Source organism: Lepidochelys olivacea (genome assembly GCF_965140295.1).
Source record: "Lepidochelys olivacea isolate rLepOli2 genome assembly, chromosome: 1".
NCBI classification, from domain to species: Eukaryota; Metazoa; Chordata; order Testudines; family Cheloniidae; genus Lepidochelys; species Lepidochelys olivacea.
The window spans coordinates 228,459,321-228,482,444 of NC_140411.1; positions in this window are offsets into that span (position 1 = coordinate 228,459,321).

The window sequence follows — 23,124 nt, forward strand, 5'->3', positions numbered from 1 at the left end:
CACTAACAATACAATGTTTTAAGGCTAGATAGGAAGTAAAGAAGACTGTTGTCATAGCCAAATGAATCTGTGGGAGGAACTGACTTATAGGCAGAGTGCAACTACCCCAGTTGCTATTTGAGAAAGAGGGAACAAAAAGCAGATAGCAAATGCAGGAATATAACCCAGCAGCCATACCCATCACTTTAAAGTGACTTCACCTTCACTTGTCTCCTTGTCGCGGACTTCATTTTATTGTGGAAACAACCATAATAAACTGGGTGACTGGGCAACAAAATGGCAGATGAAATTGAGTGTTGATAAATGCCAAGCAATGCACATTGGAAAATATAATCCCAACTCTACATACAAAATGATGGGATCTAAATTAGCTCTCATTCAAGAGAGAGATCTTGCAGTCATCATGACTAGTTCTCTGAAAACATCCACTCAATGTGCTAGTGGCGGTTAAAAAAACTAGTGGAATGTAAGGACCCCATAGGAAACAAACAGATACGACAGTAAATATCATAATGCCGCAATATAAATCCATGGTGCACCCACACCTTGAATACTACATGCAGTTCTGGTCACCAAAAAAAGCAATAGTAGAATTAGAAAAGGTCCATAGAAGGGCAGCAAGACTGCATAAGGGTATGGCACAGCTTTCTGTGAAGAAAGATTAAAAATACTAGGACTTCTCATCTTGGAAAAGTGAGGACTAAGGGCAGATATAATAGAAGTCACATGAATGGTGTAGAGAAAGTGAACAAAGTAGTATTATTTACTCTTTTACATAACACAAGAACCAGGAGTCACCTAATGAAATGAACAGGCAGGAGGCTTAAAACAAACTTTAGTACTTCTTCACACAATGCACAGTCAACCTATGGAACTCTTTGCCATGGGATGTTGTGAGGGTCCCAAGTCCCCGCCCATTCCCTGCCTCTTCTTCACCTCCTCCCCTGAGTGCGCCGTCTCCCTGCTCCTCCTACTCCCTCCCAAAAAGTCCTAAATGCTGTCAAATAGCTGTTAGGTGGGGGGGAGCGCTGGGAGGAAGGGGGAGAAGTGGGTATGCAGCACACAGGGGTGGGGGAGAAGGAGCAGGGAGCTTGGCTGCTGGTGGGTGTAGAGCACCCACTAATTTTTCCCCATGGGTGCTCCAGCCCCAGAGCACCCACAGAGTCAGAACCTATGGTCTCCACCACTCTGTGACCCATGTTGCTCCCCAGACTATGGCATCTTCTTCTGGGCACAGCCCTCCAGCTGTGCCCTGCTCTGCTGTCTCCCCCCATTTCAGGGTAACCAGCAGTCTATAATAGTCCAGCCCCTCACCTCAGTGGCCTGCTGCAATCACCAGTCCAGTCCCTTGCTCAAGGTTCAAACTGCAGTCTGTGTTAGTCACTTCTTTCAGGGCAAGTGGGGGCAGCACCTCATCTGCCCTTCCTTCAGGGCCTCACTCTGGCAGCAGGCAGTCAGCCAGAAGCTCCTGCTCCTGCCAGGGAGAGACCCTCTGTTCTGTTGAGCAGCCCTTTATATGGCCCCTGCTAACCCTGATTGGCCACTGCAACAAGCCACCCCCACCTCCCGATTGGTTCGCTTAGTGCGCCCTCCTCTAATTGGAGGGTTCTGCGCCGGCTCCCTTTGGCCTGACTCTGGACTGCTGAAGCCCCAGCTCCATTCTGCCTCAGCCCTGCTGCTGCTCAACTTCCAGCTCTCTGGGCTGCTTTTCTGCCCCTCTGGCTCTGGTTGCTGCAGCTCTCCTCCCAGCACAGATCTGCTCCCACTGGGCTGGTTCTCTCTGGCTGATACGGCTCTGCTCAGGTTCCTACTCTCTCCTTAGCTCATCCCCACTCAGTCATAGTCTGATCCAGGTCCCAGGCATCTCCAGCTCATATGGAGGATGGGACCCCCCCCGGCCTCCTGACTCCTTCATTAGCCTGTCCACCCTGTCAATCAGGCTGATCTAGAGCATTGGCCTCTCCCCATTGCCCCTGGGGACTGTCAATCTCAGGGCCCTGATTTCCCATCGACCCTTCCCCTTTCTTTTAGTACTGGAAGCTACCCAACCGAAAACCCCCACTGAGTTTTAGTAAGGGGCCAACAGTCCCCTTACGTAGAATTGGGTTCACAAAGCATTAGATAAGTTCATGGAAGATAGGTCCATCAATGGATATTATCCAAGACCATCGGGAATTCTGCCCCATGCTCTGGGTGTCCCTAGCCTCTGACTGCCAGAAACTGGGAGTGGATGCAGGGAATGGATCACTCAATAATTGTCCTGTTCAGTTCGTTCCCTCTGAACCACCTGGCATTGGCCACTGTGGGAAGACAAGATACTGGGCTGGGTGAACTATTGGTCTGACCCAGTTTGGTCGTTCTTATGTTCTTAACCACAGTAGCCAGGCCAATGAAGGTGTGGGATATGCATTGGACTGCTGGGAGAGGATGTGCTCACCAGCAGTTCTCTACCTCAAGAAGTGGTCCATATGAAGTAGTTTGAGAACCCCTAGCATAAGCTCACTGGTTTGCAAGCCTTTCCAATCTGCAGACCTTGTTGTGAGTTGAGAAGACCTCTTGTGGTGTAAGCCATTTCCATAGTGATCCACAGACCATAGTTCAATAACCACTGACATAGGCTCTCTTTTTTTCTATTTTGTTTCACTGCTTCCTGTGAGCATCCATTTTCTTTTGTCCCTAGCAGGCAGAGTTCCAAGGAAGTATTCCAAATGCATCACTGGCTTGCTTGAGAATGTAGGTGTGTCTATCGCTAAAGATTTTCATAATGGAAGTAAGGAGGTGTGTGTATTTAAGTAGAATGATTAATGACCCTGATGTGCCATTGTGTGCCCTCTAATAATATCAGTCATTATTCTATTTGGCTTTAATTTTGTATGCAGGTTGATATATTTAAGATTAATGGAGCAATTCTTCTTAATGAAGAAACTAATTCAGAGGATGCATTTTCCACCAATGAGTTTTCTAGATAAATTAATGCCATTCACAATCTCCCACTATTTCAGGAGAAAGGAGGGAGTAGTCAGAGGCCACAGGTGTAAGAAAAAATTAGATGTGATTCTCTGAGAAAGTTTTGAGCACACTTTTTTCTGATTACTATGGGGAGCAGCAAGCAGGCAAGCTTCTCAAAGTGAAAGGCAGCTAGTTGATTAAGTGAGAATAGCATAATAAGCAATGTTGTGAGTGCACACAAAGCTACTCTACATCAAATCAAACTGACAGTAGCAAGTTCGGAGTGCTCAGGACCCTTGAAAATCAGGCCTTCGGTATTTTGTTCGTTATTAGGGATGGTTGAAGAAATGTTGTGAAAATGTTTCCACTTGAAATTGTTTTCATGTTGCAGGGTTTAAAATAGACTCATTTAGTTTTGTGGTGTGTTTTATACAAATCATCATTATTGAAATATTTCATTTATCTGTTTTGATAAACAAAAAATGTTATCAAAATGGTTATCTTTTTAATCAAAAACTCTAAATTTCAGTAAATCAAAAATACTGATAATAGTAGTGCTGGTTAGAAAAATGGTTGGTTGGTTGGTTTTTCCCCCATGGAAAACTCTCATCTGATTTCTGACTTTGGCAGACAGGAATACAATGGTAACTGGGTCAGAGAGCGATCCTTCATAAGGAAAACTTTAGAATGTATTTGTTATTGACTGTGAAGTGAAAAAATCCAAGCAAAAGAAGAATCTTGCGTGAAAAGTGATATTGTCTTGCTATGGCAATGAGAACTATACCACTAAGACTATATTAAATATATATATTTTTTAAAATTCACAATAGTACTTACATGATATGACAAGGCAAAAAAAGTTTGCAACTCCATAACAACTACTAGACCATACATGAGATATACCATAAATGTTTGAGATACCATACATGTTTGCTCTCTTTTTACATTGCATCTGTAAATATCCTTTTCTTAGAACCTAAGCGGAACCCATTCTAATCAATGAGAAGCCCTAGAATAAACTCAACCCACATGTAAACTGACACAATCATCTACTGTTGACTTCAGTGGGAGTTTCACCTTCTTATTCCATGCTGGATTTGGCCCAAAGATCTCTGAGCAGCAAAGACTTCTGAAATGATCCATGTGTCCTTTAGTGATTAGACTGGTGCTTTTCTGAGGTAAATACCTGTTGGTTTCTTCTTGTCATTGCTAGTAGGAGGATAAAAACATAGAAAATCTGCAAGGACTAAATCTAAAGTATAAAGATAGAACAGAAAAGGCTAAGATAAAACAAACAAATAGGCTTAAAGTCCATTAAAAAAAAAACTCATCTCCCTTTTCTCTCTTCATGTTTGTCCATAAAGTGTCAGTGTGACGGCCATTGTCTGAGATGGCATGAGGGATTAAACCAGGGGCGTTCAGAGCTAAAAGTATAAGTATCTACAGTTTGAGCTAATGAGCCAGGTTGTGTACTATTAGCTGTAACAGACTCGTGTCTTTGGAGAATCAGAAAGAGGAGGACACAATACACACACTGACCGGCAGGGAACAGGAGCTCTTTGGGGCAGGGCCTACCTTTTTGACATGTTTGTAAGGCACCTACACTTCCTAGGCCCCAGTCCTGATCCACATGAGCAGACCATTCCACCCACTCAGTGGAATTTGATGTGGATGCATGTGTCCATCCCAGCAGAGCCCTCCTCTTTTTTTTGTGATTCTATTTATATTTCATCTGTTCAGGCTTATCAGGTTTATTCTGCCTTGGGACTAGTCATGTTAAGTCTTAGTAGGCTGTTGTTTTGGGGTGTTTTTTGGAGTGGAGGTGTGTGTGTGTATCTAAAAGTCTCTTTTCATTGGGAAAGGCCACTTAATAGCTACGATAAGCCATCCACTCCTATTGTTCCCCAGCTATTTCACAGTTGACAGCTTCACCCTTTTAAAACAGAAAAGTAACCTTGCATCTGTAGTTCTAAAAAATATTTTTTTTCCAATTCACGAAAACCCTACAAACAAACACGAAAAAGCCCAACATGTAAACGTTTTGTCAAAAAATTTCAAATGAGATTGTCCCCAGAATAACTTAGTTTGGAAATTTCCCTAGCTAATACATCAGGCCCACTTACAGCAGTTGTTATGACGCTGCTGTAGAACCAATGGAGCATCTGTCTTAGATATTTGTAAAAATGACACTTTTGGAAATGTGTGATGAACCATTTCTCTATTTTTTTAAAAAAAATTGAGATAGACCTGATGTAAGTTACAAACTGTGGGCTGTCCCAAGCCTGCATCTGTGCTGATATAAAAGTGATGCATTTTGATAAACTGCGCTGCTGAATGCAACAGTACTGAGTGATTGCATTGCTGGAAGAAATACTGTCTTGCCTATGGTGGGTAAATTACCCCACCCACATGGAACTCCTTCCTCCCGCCAACTACATCAGAATTAGTGAAGGCCCTCTAGAAGGCTCCTGCTACCCTATCCATATTTACCACATTTCTATTAGATTTACTTTTGGCAGATTTAACTGAACCAGTGGAGAATTTGTCTTTGGAAGTTTCCCTCATGTAGACCCAACCCCAGAAGTGGTGCTTCTTGAAATGGTTTAACATGAAAGTCTCTGTAGCCTGAAATTCTCTGAAATATGAAGTTCATGAAGATTAGTCAGGTCAGCATCTTTACTGGTAGCTGCTTGAGTCATGGACTTGCCTTTGCAAAGAACAAGCCGATATTGGCAGGGCTAGTGAAAAGTGTGCTTCCCAAATGAAAGCAGGAAAAGAAAAGAAGTGCCTCTGATTAAAAATGCACACTCACACAGAAAGCAAGGCTAAACAAACTGTAGCATCCATATTTGTTTGCTGTAAATATGGAAGCAGTCCTACCATGCTTCAGAGGTACAAACTCAGGAGTGCTAGTAGAAGACTTTGTTGTTATTCCCTGGTCCCACTCACCTGCCATGGGCTACAAAAGTGGCTCCTATAACAGTATCTGTGGTGGCAGGTTTAAGTACTTTTACTTAGGGCAAGTTCTCACCTGCCACCCACCACACCTCTTTGTTTTTAGTTTTGGTGGGGAGACATAGAGCTGCTCATCTGTCTAAATCATTGAAGTTCTACTAGTAGATAAATAGTGATGTGGTGATGTCAGTTACCTTGAAAGTTAGCTAGATGGCGATAGAGCATACTTTTGTGTTGGGAGAGTTCTGTGGGGGGCAGCCTCACCCAGAGCTAACAGAAGATAAGGGCACTATCAAGCATCCTTGCCCCGAAAATGTAGTAAAATTCTGGGAGCAGGTCAACCATATTCAACCTACCCCTTCCAAGATACTCAACAGGAAGAGAAAGAGGGAAAGAGTACCCATGTGTGTCCTCCCCCGCCTTCCAAAGACAAACAGGAAGGATGACTGGGGACAACTCCCTCCCACTAAAGATCTGTGAGTCTGATGACAGGGGCACTTGGGGACAGACCCTTGCAAGATACCGAGGGGTCAGGAGTACCAGGAAGAGACATGACTTGTTTCTCTGTGTCATGAATCCAACCGAACTGAGATTGACACCTGCCTTAGAAGTGAGGCAAAGTGTGACAAAGTAGAAAGAGCTGCTCCGTCCTCTGGGGAAGGAATTCTTACACTAGAACTATACAACAATCATTAACCACTTAAACACGCGGTAGCCACTTGTAGTTGAGGAAAGGCTGTACGAGTGACATTTGACGAACCTGTGTACAATGGCTCACAGTGCAATCCATCATTTGTTCATTAACCAGCATCACCACCTTCAGCTGTTCCTTTTTCATTGCACCCTTTCCTTTTTATTTCACACAGCAGGGAACGTTGCTGTTTCACACAAACATAACAGGAGTGGTTTCACTATCACTAGGGCAGCAGAAGAATATTTTCTTTCCTTGCAATATTTTGTAGCAGCAGGGAAGGAGGTAGAAAGGTTCCCACTATGTTATGTCATACATATATAAGCACGTTTTTCTGAATCAGGGCCTAAGTCCCATTAACTTCAATGGGACTTATGTGTGTTCTCAGGTTAAGCACGTGCTTAAGAGCTGTACTGAACGGGGTTGCCATTCTAAACCAGGGCTTTCCCCCTTGGGCCTGCTTGGTGGCTTTCTTACCCCACCCACATGAAGTCTGCATTGGTAAAAATTACCTCTTGGCACAAAAGGCCAGATCCAAGGCCAACTGAAGTGAATCCATGTGAAAGTAGTATGAAGAGAAGTCTTTCCAAAGACTTCATTGGATTTTGAATCAAGCCCTAAATTGCTCAGCTGCATGGCAGAGATTTTACCCATTCTACTTTTCATACATTCAACTTACCCAAACCCAATGATGGAACTGAAGCCTCAATCTGTTCGCTATCTCATCCGGCAGACTGTGCATTTAAAAAGCACAGGATATTTCTGAGTCCACCCACATAAAATCTGCATTGGTGAATACCTTTGGATGTACACGCATACATACAGATACACACAAATATATGTATATATATTTTATACACACTAAGAGTAAATTAAAATAACATGATTGAAGTTGCAAAGTCAAGCACTCAAAAGTTAGGGAAATGACAGAATGAAGGTTGTCTTTGCAACTTTAAATTGGGCCTCCTGTGCGAATGCATGTGTTTAGTTATATGATCACATACTATTTTTTTCCACAGGACCCCTGCCTCATTCGGTGTATAGGATGGATGGTGCTCACTTAGTGAGCAGCTATTCAATATTTTGTTTTCTCCTTATTGTTCAGTGTGTGGCCCCAGGCCTTATTTACTGCCTACTATTCAAACCCTTCCTGAAGACAGAATTATTAATTTCCTCATAGGCTTTTCTGTGGCGCTCATCACTGTGGTATCTTAGTCTTTCACAAATATCAATGAATATATTTTCACAACACCTCTGTGAGATGAGTATCATTAGCCCCATTTTACAGATGGGGAACTAAGGAACAGAGATTCAGGTCAAAGTATACACTAATTTTGGGTGCCCAATCTGAGACACCTAGGGTCTGATTTTCAGAGTTCTAGCATTATATAGCACTTTATATATCCAAGCACAGCTCCAGGTGACTTCAATTGCACCTGTGAGTGCTCAGCACTTCTGCAAATCAGACCCCAGGATCTTAAGTCAGGCAGCTAGAAAATGAGGAATGCACAGTTAGTGGCCACCTGTGAAAAGTTTGGTTTAAATGACTTGCCCAGCATCAAATAGCAACTCTGTGACAGAGGCAGGGATAGAATCCAGTTCTCCGGGGCAGCATTCAAATGCTTTATACTTAGATTGTAAATTGCTTGGGGCAAGGACTATCTCTTTGTTCTGTGTTTGTCCAGCACTAGAGGTCCTGGTCCATGACTGGGGATCTTAGATGTAAAAATAATTCAAATAATTAACAATAATATTACTAGGGCCCTACCAAATTCATGGTTCATTTTGGTCAATTTCACAGTCATAGGATTTTTTAAATAGTCAGTCTCATGGTTTCAGATGTTTACATCTGAAATTTCACAGTGTTGTAGCCATGGGGGGCCCTGACACAAAAAGGGACTGTGAGGGTCACAAAGCTATTGTAGGGGGGGTTGCAAGATTTCCACCCTTCTGCGCTGCTGCTGGCATGGTAGGGGTGTGCCCGGTGCTTAAATTTTGTCCCGGCTGAGCCCCGGCACCTGTAGGCTTGACAGTTCATAGCCCTGGCTCCCTCTTCTTAGCTTAGGTGCCCAGCCCCAGCACAGCTTGCAAAAGCCCAGAGCTGCAATTGCAGTGAAAGTTCTGCTCAGGCCCAGGCAGGAGCAAGCCCAGTGCAGATGGAAACTTCAAGGAATTTAACTGATAAAATACAAGAAGGGTGACCTGTGATTTTTTTCAAATGGCCAAATTCAGGCAGATTTTCTCAGGGATGGATAAAGCATACCCTTGTCACAAAGGCCTCACCCCTGCCAAATTTCACATCCCTGCTCCAAACCATGGGGAACTGGTGATGTTTAAAGAAAAGTTCAGACATTTTTTAAACATTAGCCAAAACAACTTATTTTTCCTTAGCCTCATTCTCAGAAACATCTGAACCATTTTGGCTGAAATTTGCCCCCCCCCACCCCCCCAGTCAGCCTGAAGCAGACACCTGGCATAGAAAATTTCAGCCCAAGCAATTAAAGTTTTGGCAAAGTTATAAGCAACTGAAAGCAGGGTCTTACGATGGGAAGTGTCAGGCAACCTTAATAATAGGTAGAGCTAGCTGCAAGCCCTGCCAATAATATAAACAGACACAGACACAGTCAGTTGATGGTAAGAGAGAGGCCCAAAATAAAATCAATACCAATGGGAGAAAGAAGAAGCTTGGAAAACATTAACAGTGTCAAAGGATCTCTTAAGGGATTTTGGAGGTTGGTGAAGTAGCATGCTGGGTCCTCTCTCTCCTTCTTTCTCTTTCTCTCCCTCTCTCTCCTAATCTATAACAAAGCTGAGAGAAAAATAGAGTTGCTGTTCACTTGTAATTTAATATATTATTTTTATACTCTAGTCATACTTTGTTAGGGCCCTCTCCCTCCTCCATAACATTGCTGGAAAAGATAATATTGAACAGTTTGCAAGCAATTTTCATTTGCTGTATTATGGGCATTCATCTTATCACCATTACCATTGTTTCCAAGCCATAAAATACAACTGGGCATATGACTGTGCAAGATATCTGCAGACCTTGAATGCACTCATAGAGTTGGGGGACTCCAGCCATGCAAGAAGCCAGTATACCCAGGGCACAGGTGGGTTATTAAGTGTATTATCTGCTTTAAAAATTGGAGTTTATGCTGGGTTTTTTTAAATCACTCATTTGTCTTTCATTTTCATCTCTGCTTCTGACAATGTATTCCTCTCCCCGCTTCTTTTCAGTAGTTTATTCATTCCAGAGACTCAGGGATATAAAATGTACATCTGCTAGGGCTGTGTGAAACCAAATTGCACTGTCATGCATATCTCAGTGCTTGTATTTGTTTTTCATTGCCTTTTTTTTAACCTCTTAAATTATTGGGGGGGGGGGTGAGAAAGCTGGTATTCTCACAGTATTAAAATCACCTAAGAAACCAGGTACCTTGAGCAGACCTGGGCTGAGGATTCGCAGACCAGAAGGAGGTCTAAGGTGTAAGCCACCTTTGCACTTTCCGAATCCTGGGCTACTCCTGGGGGCTGAAGCAGACAATGGCGTAACTTAGACAACTCTAAAGGCCTGAATTACAGCAACATCCCTGGGCGGCTCTACATGTTGCAGTGCTGCTGCTTTGGCCAGGCCTCCAACACACCTGTTATGCCTCCAGTGCCAGGGCTTGTGAGGGGGTCCTTGGAAGGCAGCACGCAGCTGCCTTTTGCTGTCCCTGGGCCAAAGAAATTCTTCCCCAACTGGATTTGAGGCTCATATATCTCCTTTATGAGACACTGGCCTTTTCACTTGGAGCAGTTGACGAGGATTTCACCCTGATGTCTCCAATTTTGGCAGGTAACGAGGTGGCAGAGTACTTTTGTTGACCTACCTGCTAGCAGGAGTTGGAACGTGAGAGAGAATGCTGATTGATTTGCTGACATGTTGTGGCAGGCGTTTCTCATTAACCTCACCCAAGAAAGAGGGCAGTGGCTGTTTGGCTGATGGGAAATAGGGCTTGGGACTGAGGTTCCTAGGGGAACCCCGGGAACAGCCAAGCTTAGGGGGAGAATTAATATTGAGGTTTCCATTTTTGCTGCTGTTTGCGTAACTAGTAAGCCCAAACAGGAAGGGGGTAATTTTTGGTGGAACATAATAAACTGTTCAGCGAGGGATGGGAATTCCATCTGCTTCCATGGCCCCAGTATGGTTCCCTGAGAGAGTAACCAGATACAAACACAAAAAACAAAGCAATCATGGGACTAGATTCCATGAACATCCCTAACATCTAACACCACAATGCCCATGTGGTTCTGTAGATGCAGTCTTTACAGCTTCATAGTCTATTGAAATCAGTGGCACCACCTTCAAAAACCTATCACTTCCTGATGTCCCCCAGACTTCTGCATACAAGGAGCTGCCAGGTTAACACTTTAAATTGGAATTATAATATTAGATTTTAACAACAAAGCAAACAAGCCCAAACCGTACAAACAATCTGGATTGCTTCATTAGCTGGTGTGATTGTTTCATCTTTCCCCCTGTCAATTTAATATGAGATATTTTCTTTGCATGCTCTTTAATAAAAATACGGAACCAAATTTGTCCTACTTACAGCTGAGTTCTACCAAGATTAAACTTGCCTCATTAGGTTTCCCAACTTCTTAAATTTTTGCTATAAGCCTAGTGTGGTTTTAGTTTAGTAATGAAGTAGGGTAGCAGACACCTACACTTAATTTTTTGACTTTCATGAGAAAGGGAGATAGCTCACCCCAATGCAAGTTATTATTAAGCACCTGTGGGTAGAAATGAGTAGCAGCTATTTCAATATCCTGCCATCTCTAATCAACAGTTTTGTGTATTCAAACACCCCTTCATCACTGAACCTTCACTCCTAGAGAATCTCAGGCAAAAAGGAACAACCTGTGTCTTTCTTTTACAAATGCTTTTTTCTGTAACCTGAAAAAAAAAAAAAAACCTTGGCGAGCAGCCAGTTCTGTTGGAGCCACTCTATTAACTGCTAATCTTACACTTCGGGAAAAGCTGCAGGTGCATTCAAAAATACAACCACTAATTTAGTATGAAATGCCATTCTTCAGTCTGACAGAACAAGAACAGGATTGCACAGGATGGCTTTTCTCTTATTTGGCCAAATTAATTTGTGTACATGTGTGCAAAGGGTGCAATTCCGGTAATAAAGGCAGAAGAACATAGTGTGGGGTTAGAACTGAAGAGGAGGCTCCGTGTATGGTGAGGGGGAAGGGCTGGGAACACAGTTCTCTTTCTTACAGTAAATTATTTAATTCAACATAAGTGAAGACAGAACAGAGTGTTTTCATGGTTGAGTATCTCCAGAGGAACTTTGTATCAGTGGATCAGTGAATGACTTTTATTGTCATTCGGGTGGTGTGGGACTGGTTTTGGCACAGAGGTGTTATGTGAGGGCTTAAGTGTATCTTTGGCAACCACCTCAAAGCCCTGTCTGCTGATGTCACTGCATGGGAGTTCACAGCCTTTGTAGCATCCCTTGACATTCTGGGTACATGCAAACTCTTGAACCCATTGGACACAGAAGTGCTTCAAATGGTTCCCAAAACCTCAGTTTGCCTGAGATACTTCCTGCTTCTCTGGATCATGCAACCCAGTGGCTTGCTTTGTAGCACAACTTAGTAAGTTTTGACTGGTTTGACATTCATTATGGAAGTCATGCAGAGCGTTATTTATGATTCACCTCTGACTGCCAGCTCCCAGAAACAGGAATCCCAAGGAAGAAAACAAGTGTTTTTAAGCTAAAAGATACTTGTCCTGTCAAATCAAATATAGTTGCTATTTTAACTGATACTACATACAAAAAAGTTAAAAGAACGTCATGAAGGTTGCAAAGTGAAGTACTCAAAAGTTAAGAAATTCCAGTATTAATGTTCCATGTGCAACCTTAATTCAGTCCCCTTTTATGTATATGTTATGATCCAGGCTGTGATTACATGATTACAGACTTCTTGTTTTCCACAGGACCCTATATAATGCTAAGTACCCATCCCAGCCAAGTCTTACTCTTGTCAGACATTTGAATCTGGTGGCTTCTTCCCCCTTCAAGTTTCCTGGGACTAGCATGAGGATCATTGAAAGCACAAGACAGACAGGCTTACTGCTCTCAGTTCAAGTGTCCAGCCACAGCATGGCCCAGAGCTGCAATTGCAGGGAAAGCTCAGTTCAGCCCCAGCAGGAGCATGCTCAGTGTAGATGGAATCTTTGGGGAATTTAGGGGCTAAAAATCTAAGACATCTCTACTGAGTATGTGTGAACTGTGTTGTTGTTTTTTTCAAGGCTTATAACTGAGCCAAATTAGGGCAGAGATGGGACTAGGCACATCCCTGACATAAGGGCTGTTTTCCTGCCAAACTTTGAGTCCCTGCTCCAAAGCAGAGCACTAGAGCTTTTCAAAGATAAGGTCACCAGACTTTTTTTAAGCTTGGGCAAAACAACGTATATTTCCCTCATTCTTGGAAATGGCTGAACCACTTGGCTGAAGTTTTCTGAAACAAATTTCAGGCCCAGTCAACACCCAGCCTGGAAAACTTCAGTCCAAATGGTGAAAGTTTGGCAAGTTGGGGTCCTGGTCCGTGATTAGGGCTTCTATATGCTACAATAAAACTATGACTAATACAGTTATAGGCAACAGAAGATGGGGTTGTATATTGGAAAGTGTCTGACAACCTTAATAACAGGCGATGCTACCAGCCCCGCTTGTACAGTAAAGTGAACACTTTTATTTCTTCTACTTTAAGATCAGTCAAAAGAGGGGAAGGAAACCATCTAAAATGCGATTGAAATACAATGAGTCAAACAGATCACTCTGTCTAGGTACTTATATGACCCCATCATCACATCCTCTAAGCAGCTCGTGGTTATTAATGAATGTATCCTCACAACCCCTCTGTGAGGTAGGGAAGTGTAATTTCACCCAGTTTACAGGTGGGGGAACTGAGACACAGAGAAATTGACTTGCCCAGTGTCCTACAAGAAGCTAGTGGAAGAGGTAGGTATTGAATATTGGTCTTTTAGAATCATTTTCATCAAAAGGACAACTGTAAAGGATAAGGGACAAATTCTGATCTCATTTACACATGAACAACTTTGTTGAGGTTAACTGGGGCTGTAGGTGACTGGATCCTGTGAAAACCACGTGTAATTGGGCTCTAATTTGGTTTAATAAAGGTTGAAATTGGGACTGCCTGAACCCTGTAAGTTCCATGTGGGCCGTATGAACCAGGCACTGTAGAGTCTCGTTGCAGATATTTGGCAGTGGTCAACTGATGCAAGTTAACTTGGAGGTTTTGGTTTCAGAGTAATAGAATTAGTATTAGCACAGAAAACTGCTATCATTTTCCAATGCTCAACTCAACCCATGCTCCAGCCACTTCCCTCTCCTAGGCCCTTGGAGACCCCAGTACAATCCCAGAGGATGTTGTGAAGGCCAAGAGCATAACAGGGTTCCAAAAAGAACTAGATAAATTCATGGAGGATAGGTTTATCAATGGGTATTAGCCAGGATGGGCAGGAATGGTGTCCCTAGCCTCTGTTTGTCAGAAGGTGGGAATGAGCGACAGGAGATGGATCACTTGATGAACCTGTTCTGTTCATTCCCTCTGGAGTGCCTGGCACTGGCCACTGTTGGAAGACAGGATGCTGGGCTAGATGGACTTTGGTCTGACCCAGCAGGGCCGTTCTTATGTTCTAAGACTCCCTAGATGGCTTTCATAGGAGTTCTTGGTGTCCTATTCCCAATTCAATTCTAAGGCGAGGTGTCCTTCTATTTAGCATCTTCCAGGGAGATTGGGTGATTCCTATCATCCCAGTAGTTGAGGGTTGTTCCACCTCCAGATCTGACTACAGGAAGGAAATGATTAGTACCCCCTCGGGGGGGGAGAAGGGAAACTCCTCTCCTTGGTAATTCCTACTGCTGCCATTTGCTCCCCTGATGGGGCTGCAGGTAACACCCCATAATCCCTAACACAATATCTGGGGAATACTGAGGGCTACCTAGCAGCTGCATTCCAGAGTGTATGACGTTATTCTCAGGGGCCCTATATGCCACACTAGGAATTATGGGGCAATATTTGCCGCCAGTACAGAAGTGTTAGAAGCTGCAGCAGTAGATGCTCCCTTTAGGTTAGTAGCACAATGGCAGACCAGCCCAGGGAGGAAGTCTGCCCCACCGCTGGCAGCCACACAGTACCAGCTGTGTGGAGAAACAGAGTACAAACCTATCTAGAGCTGCCATTCCCCTGCATAAAATTCACCTTTTCTGTTTCCGAAAGCAAACCCCATGCACGGATATGCACAATTTTCCTCTTGCTTTGGAAGTCAGCTTCTCAGTGTTCAGGGCAAGGGCTCCATTATGATTAAGGTGATCATAATTAGCATACATAGATTTCTCTTGAGATTGAAATCAGGATTTATTGCCTGAGACAAAGTGGAGGTCAATACATTTTGATGCTAGCAGAAAAAAATTAAATAGTTGGATTATTATTATTATGATTATTTATTTTATTATTATTATTATTGTTATACACATTTACTGGGTGTATATTCTCTAAGATACCCAGAAAACATTTTATTTTGATGGGGGGAGGACAATTGGAGAAAAATATCTGAGAGGCACCTGATGACCTAATGACTGAATAGTTTTAATAGGGTCACTTAAAGATAAGGACTCTGAGCCCTGGTCTACACTAGGACTTTAGGTCGAATTTAGCAGCGTTAAATTGATGTAAACCTGCACCCGTCCACACAATGAAGCCCTTTATTTCGACTTAAAGGGCTCTTAAAATCGATTTCCTTACTCCACCCCTGACAAGTGGATTAGCGCTTAAATCGACCTTGCCGGGTCGAATTTGGGGTACTGTGGACACAATTGGACGGTATTGGCCTCCGGGAGCTATCCCAGAGTGCTCCATTGTGACCGCTCTGGACAGCACTCTCAACTCAGATGCACTGGCCAGGTAGACAGGAAAAGAACCGCGAACTTTTGAATCTCATTTCCTGTTTGGCCAGCGTGGCAAGCTGCAGGTGACCATGCAGAGCTCATCAGCACAGGTGACCATGATGGAGTCCCAGAATCGCAAAAGAGCTCCAGCATGGACCGAACGGGAGGTACGGGATCTGATCGCTGTTTGGGGAGAGGAATCCGTGCTATCAGAACTCCGTTCCAGTTTTCGAAATGCCAAAACCTTTGTCAAAATCTCCCAGGGCATGAAGGACAGAGGCCATAACAGGGACCCGAAGGAGTGCCACGTGAAACTTAAGGAGCTGAGGCAAGCCTACCAGAAAACCAGAGAGGCGAACGGCCGCTCTGGGTCAGAGCCCCAAACATGCTGCTTCTATGATGAGCTGCATGCCATTTTAGGGGGTTCAGCCACCACTACTCCAGCCGTGTTGTTTGACTCCTTCAATGGAGATGGAGGCAACACGGAAGCAGGTTTTGGGGACAAAGAAGATGATGATTATGATGAGGTTGTAGCTAGCTCACAGCAAGCAAGCGGAGAAACCGGTTTTCCCGACACCCAGGAACTGTTTCTCACCCTGGACCTGGAGCCAGTACCCGCCGAACCCACCCAAGGCTGCCTCCTGGACCCGGTAGGTGGAGAAGGGACCTCTGGTGAGTGTACCTTTTAAAATACTATATATGGTTTAAAAGCAAGCATGTGAAATGATTAATTTGCCCTGGCATTCGCAGCTCTCCTGGATGTACTCCCAAAGCCTTTGCAAAAGGTTTCTGGGGAGGGCAGCCTTATTGCGTCCTCCATGGTAGGACACTTTACCACTCCAGGCCAGTAACACGTACTCGGGAATCATTGTACAACAAAGCATTGCAGTGTATGTTTGCTGGCGTTCAAACAACATCCGTTCTTTATCTCTCTGTGTTATCCTCAGGAGAGTGAGATATCATTCATGGTCACCTGGTTGAAATAGGGTGCTTTTCTTCAGGGGACACTCAGAGGAGCCCATTCCTGCTGGGCTGTTTGCCTATGGCTGAACAGAAATGTTCCCCGCTGTTAGCCATGGGGAGGGGGGAGGGTTGAGGGGGTAGCCACGCGGTGGGGGGAGGCAAAATGCGACCTTGTAACGAAAGCACATGTGCTATGTATGTAATGTTAACAGCAAGGTTTACCCTGAAAGAGTGTAGCCACTGTTTTATAAAATGTGTTTTTTTAAATACCGCTGTCCCTTTTTTTTCTCCACCAGCTGCATGTATTTCAGTGATCACAGGATCTTCTCCTTCCCAGAGGCTAGTGAAGATTAGAAAGAAAAAAAAATGCAATCGTGATGAAATGTTCTCTGAGCTCATGCTGTCCTCCCACACTGACAGAGCACAGACGAATGCGTGGAGGCAAATAATGTCAGAGTGCAGGAAAGCACAAAATGACCGGGAGGAGAGGTGGTGGGCTGAAGAGAGTAAGTGGCAGGCTGAAGTGAGTAAGTGGTGGGCTGAAGACAGGGCTGAAGCTCAAATGTGGCGGCAGCGTGATGAGAGGAGGCAGGATTCAATGCTGAGGCTGCTGGAGGATCAAACCAGTATGCTCTAGTGTATGGTTGAGCTGCAGCAAAGGCAGCTGGAGCACAGACTGCCACTACAGCCCCTGTGTCACCAACTGCCCTCCTCCCCAAGTTCCATAGCCTCCACATCCAGACACCCAAGAACGCAGTGGAGGGGCCTCCGGACAACCAGCCACTCCACCACAGAGGATTGCCCAAAAAACAGAAGGCTGTCATTCCATAAATTTTAAAGTTGTAAACTTTTAAAGTGCTGTGTAGCATTTTCCTTCCCTCCTCCACCACCCCTCCTGGGCTACCTTGGTAGTCATCCCCCTATTTGTGTGATGAATGAATAAAGAATGCATGAATGTGAAGCAACAATGACTTTATTGCCTCTGCAAGTGGTGATCGAAGGGAGGAGGAGAGGGTGGTTAGCTTACAGGGAAGTAGAGTGAACCAAGGGGCGGGCGGTTTCATCAAGAAGAAACAAACAGAACTTCCACACTGTAGCCTGGCCAGTCATGAAACTGGTTTTCAAAGCTTGTCTGATGTGTACCGCGCCCTCCTGTGCTCTTCTAACCGCCCTGGTGTCTGGCTGCGCATAACCAGCAGCCAGGCGATTTGCCTCAACCTCCCACCCCGCCATAAACGTCTCCCCCTTACTCTCACATATATTGTGGAGCGCACAGCAAGCAGTAATAACAGTGGGAATATTGGTTTCGCTGAGGTCTAAGCGAGTCAGTAAACTGCACCAGCGCACCTTTAAACGTTTAAATGCACATTCTACCACCATTCTGCACTTGCTCAGCCTATAGTTGAACAGCTCCTGACTACTGTCCAGGCTGCCTGTGTACGGCTTCATGAGCTATGGCATTAAGGGGTAGGCTGGGTCCCCAAGGATAACTATAGGCATTTCAACATCCCCAACAGTTATTTTCTGGTCTGGGAATAAAGCCCTTCCTGCAGCTTTTGAAACAGACCAGAGTTCCTGAAGAAGCGAGCATCATATACCTTTCCCGGCCATCCCACGTTGATGTTGGTGAAACGTCCCTTGTGATCCGCCAGAGCTTGCAGCACTATTGAAAAGTACCCCTTACGGTTTATGTACTCGGCGGCTTGGTGCTCCGGTGCCAAGATAGGGATATGGGTTCCGTCTGTGGCCCCACCACAGTTAGGGAATCCCATTGCAGCAAAGCCCTCCACTATGACCTGCACATTTCCCAGGGTCACTACCCTTGATATCAGCAGATCTTTGATTGCGTGGGCTACTTGCATCACAGCAGCCCCCACAGTAGATTTGCCCACTCCAAATTGATTCCCAACTGACCGGTAGCTGTCTGGCGTTGCAAGCTTCCACAGGGCTATCGCCACTCGCTTCTCAACTGTGAGGGCTGCTCTCATCTTGGTATTCATGCGCTTCAGGGCAGGGGAAAGCAAGTCACAAAGTTCCATGAAAGTGCCCCTACTCATGCGAAAGTTTCGCAGCCACTGGGAATCGTCCCAGACCTGCAACACTATGCGGTCCCACCAGTCTGTGCTTGTTTCCTAAGCCCAGAATTGGCATTCCACAGCATGAACCTGCCCCATTAGCACCATGATGCATGCATTGGCAGGGCCCATGCTTTCAGAGAAATCTGTGTCCATGTCCTGATCACTCACGTGACCGCGCTGATGTTGCCTCCTCTCCCGGTATCACTCTGCCAGGTTCTGGTGCTGCATATACTGCTGGATAATGTGTGTGGTGTTTAATGTGCTCCTAATTGCCAAAGTAAGCTGAGTGGCCTCCATGCTTGCCTTGGTATGGCATCCACACAGAAAAAAGGCGTGGAACGATTGTCTGCCGTTGCTCTGATGGAGGGAGGGGCAACTGACGACACGGCTTACAGGGTTGGCTTCAGGGAGCTAAAATCAACAAAGTGGGTGGCTTTACATCAAGGAGTATTTCAGGCAGGACTTCACGGAGGGTTCCAATAAGAAATGGTGCACCTAAGTTATTGTTCTTATTGGAACAAGGAGGTTAGTTTGGCCTCTGATTGATACATGGCTAGATTTACCTCGCTGCACCTTCTCTGTGAGTGACTGCAGTGTGACCTAGAGGAATGAGTCCCCTAGACGGGGGTTGTGGGGGAAGCAAATGAGTACAAAACAAATCTGGTCTATTTCTTGTTTTGATCCACTCCATCTATCTTTTACATCTTTGGCTGGCAGCAGACGGTGCAGAAGGACTGCATGCCATCCACATCTCATGGCTGCTCGGCAGAAGATGGTACAATAGAACTGCTAGCCATCCTCATCTCTTGCCTGCCCGGCAGAAGATGATGCAATAGGACTGCTAGCAATCCGTATCGCCTGCCTGCTCACCATAAGATGGTTCAATAGGACTGACTGCAGGACTAAAGAGAATGACTTGATCAAGTCACTCCAAATTTAGTCCCTGCGCCTATGTCTGCCCAGGCGCTCCTGGCCGACATGGCCAGGAGCACCTCGGACATGACGATGACGGCTACCAGTCGTATTGCACCGTCTGCTGCCACAAGGCAATGGGTTGCTGCTACTGTGTAGCAATGCAGTACTGCGTCTGCCAGCACCCAGGAGACATACAGTGACAGTGAGCTGAGCGGGCTCCATGCTTGCCATGGCGTCTGCACAGGTAACTCAGGAAAAAAGACGTGAAACGATTGTCTGCCCTTGCTTTCACGGAGGGAGGGAGGGAGGGAACGGGGGCCTGACGATATGTACCCAGAACCACCCGCGACAATGTTTTAGCCCCATCAGGCATTGGGATCTCAACCCAGAATTCCAATGGGCAGCGGAGACTGCGGGAACTGTGGGATAGCTACTCACAGTGCAACGCTCCGGAAGTCGCCTCTAGCCTCGGTACTGTGGAAGCACTCCGTCGAGTTAATGCACTTAATGCACTTAGAGCATTTTCTGTGGGGACACTCGACACACACTCGAATATATAAAACCGATTTCTAAAAAACCGACTTCTATAAATTCGACCTAATTTCGTAGTGTAGACATACCCTGAATGTGATAAGCCAACCAGACTTGCAGCTCATATAACCATGACTGCATATCAAATTGATTGCAGGTGATGGGAGGGGACAAAGTCATCCTTCAAAGTAGCCATCAAAGGAGGATCCCAATAATGAATCCATAATGAAGACAGAAGAACATCTACATCTGACCTATTAGCGCAGGGCTCAGATTGAGAGGGTGACTCAGTGTATGGTGGGGGTGAAGGGCAGGGAACACAATCTTCCCTGTTACAATAAATTATTTAATTCAATATACAGGAGGACAGATGGGACAGAGAGTTCTTCTAGTTAAATATTTCCTATTTGAAGCCTACAGCAGTGGATCCATACTTTGTGTTTACTGTGGGATGGGAAACAGGGCGGAAAACCAAAAACAAAGCTTTTTTGGGACACGTATTGCTGAACAGCAGTGAAGCCTTGATTCAGAGACCCTGAGACCTGAAGTTAATGGGACTGCTAAGGTGCTTAAAGTTACCCAGGTGCTTAAGTCCTTCTGACTGGGGTACTTCAGCAACCCAATAACTTCTACTGTGTCTTCAAATTTACTTCATAATTAATCATCATAATGAATACAAACACTCTGCATATACTTATTAACATTTTAGATTCTAGGAGCATTGACAATTGTTGTTAAATTCACAGTCCATATCAGAAAGCCATCCAGCAGCATGGCCCAATAAGATAAATTAACTTACCTCAATAAATTGAAGCAGCAGACTAACTCACTGCCTCCCAAACACCACCCTGATCCATAAACCTCTCTCCTGTATTTGGCTTTTACAGTGTACACTGACGGTCCATAAAATCAGGCCCTTTTAGACCAAGAGCCAAGCCAAAGAGTCCCCACAGAGAGCACCGGGTTGGCAGTATTTGTGAACAGACTCTAGTTTGAGCACCTCTGCTAATGACAGCTGTTGCAATGTGTGAGAGACAAGGAGAGAGATGACCTATCAGGTAGGCAATCCCAGGCTATCTAGAACTTTACTGATCAATACCAACATCATAAACTCCATCTTCTGGGTCAGATGAAATGGAGATATAAAGCTGGCTGTCACCTGCACACTGAAAATATAGTACACCCTGCTTCTTTCTCAAAGTTCTTGACCAACAGTAATGACTTAGCCCCCATATTACCCTCCATGAGGTAGGGAAGTAGTATCCTCCTCATTTTACAGGTGGGACACTGAGGCACAGAGATTAAATGACTTGCCTAAGGTCACCCTGTTAATATGTGTCATAGCCAGAACTAGAACTCAATTGTCTCCTAATTCTCAGTTCTCATGGTCTTCAATCTCAAAACTATCATCCTTCATTACCAACTTGGTGAAATCCTAGCCCCATTGAAGTCAATGGTAGTTGACTTGCAGATGGAATAGATTTGTTGTAAATGGCTCAAAGGCCTTGTGCCTTGCCATGGAAGAATTCTAGAAATGTTCTCCAATGAATGTTGAAGTAAAAGGGAAAACAGTTCCAGTCAGAGGCCCCCAACAGAGAGGGCTCAGTAGGTGAGAATGGTGAAGACTGTTTGTCTGTAACACTTAAAAGCTTGGGAAAGTATTTGTTAGCAACAGATCAGGAGGTGAAAACAGTTTAAACAGCAAATATAAAACCATGCAGGGAGAGTCATGATAAACAGGATTCAACGAATATATTATTCAATGAATTTTGTGGTATTCAACCAGCTCTGTATCTGGTTGAGTGCTATTCAGAGGATACATTGTTTCGCAAGTGCCAGTGAAAGTCATCAGATAATATATTTGCCAGATTTTTTCTGCTGCTTGATCAGACCTAATGAAAATCATCAGCCTATTTCATATGTAATCTTTTCTGGTTTTATTGTTTCCAAGTGCGGGTTCACCCATTCCAGTCAAAGTTCACCTATTTTGAAGGCATTTAGCTGGAATTAGGACTAAGCTATTAATATATTTATTTTTTCATTGTTTTTACTTTTTAATTTTAAAGTGAACTTAAACCCCCACTTTCTTACCTAATATGGATTACATCTATTTGAGGGGGAGATTGCACTGCTGCCCATCACCATAGTATCAGAGTGCCAGGTAAAATAAATTGATTATAGTGAAATCCCTCGTAGGCTTCATCTGGAATCTGTGGCTCTTCTCCATTATCATCTCTGATTATCTCAGTTTAAAACATTCTTTCTCCAAGCAAGCTAATTCTAAGGCACGTTGGAAATGAAAGGTGCTGTGCCTCACTTTAATTGTTGCTTGGTCATGGTCAGAAATCTCCTTCTTCGCTGTTTAGAGAAATCTGTTTTTCCCTGTTCCTGGTGTTATTCTTCAGCCTCTAATATTTTTACCCCACACGGTGCTTTTCCCCACATGGTGATATTCTTCCCAAAGATCCAAATGTCTCCCAGTTGTTCCTGTGCTCTCAGCCAAGCTCTCAGTACTTCTTTTCCAACTCTGTTCATTAAAGCTGCTAAACGATGTCGTGCTTTTCTGTTTATTAGCACACCAACAGTAGTTTGCCAACTGGCGTGTCAGGTTTCTCTGAGTGTTGTAGAAGAGAGAGCTTGTACCGCTGAGGTTCCCCACCATTTGCATGTAGGAGTTAACGTAGAGGCAGAATCATAGAATCATAGAATATCAGGGTTGGAAGGGACCCCAGAAGGTCATCTAGTCCAACCCCCTGCTCGAAGCAGGACCAATTCCCAGTTAAATCATCCCAGCCAGGGCTTTGTCAAGCCTGACCTTAAAAACCTCTAAGGAAGGAGATTCTACCACCTCCCTAGGTAACGCATTCCAGTGTTTCACCACCCTCTTAGTGAAAAAGTTTTTCCTAATATCCAATCTAAACCTCCCCCACTGCAACTTGAGACCATTACTCCTCGTTCTGTCATCTGCTACCATTGAGAACAGTCTAGAGCCATCCTCCTTGGAACCCCCTTTCAGGTAGTTGAAAGCAGCTATCAAATCCCCCCTCATTCTTCTCTTCTGCAGGCTAAACAA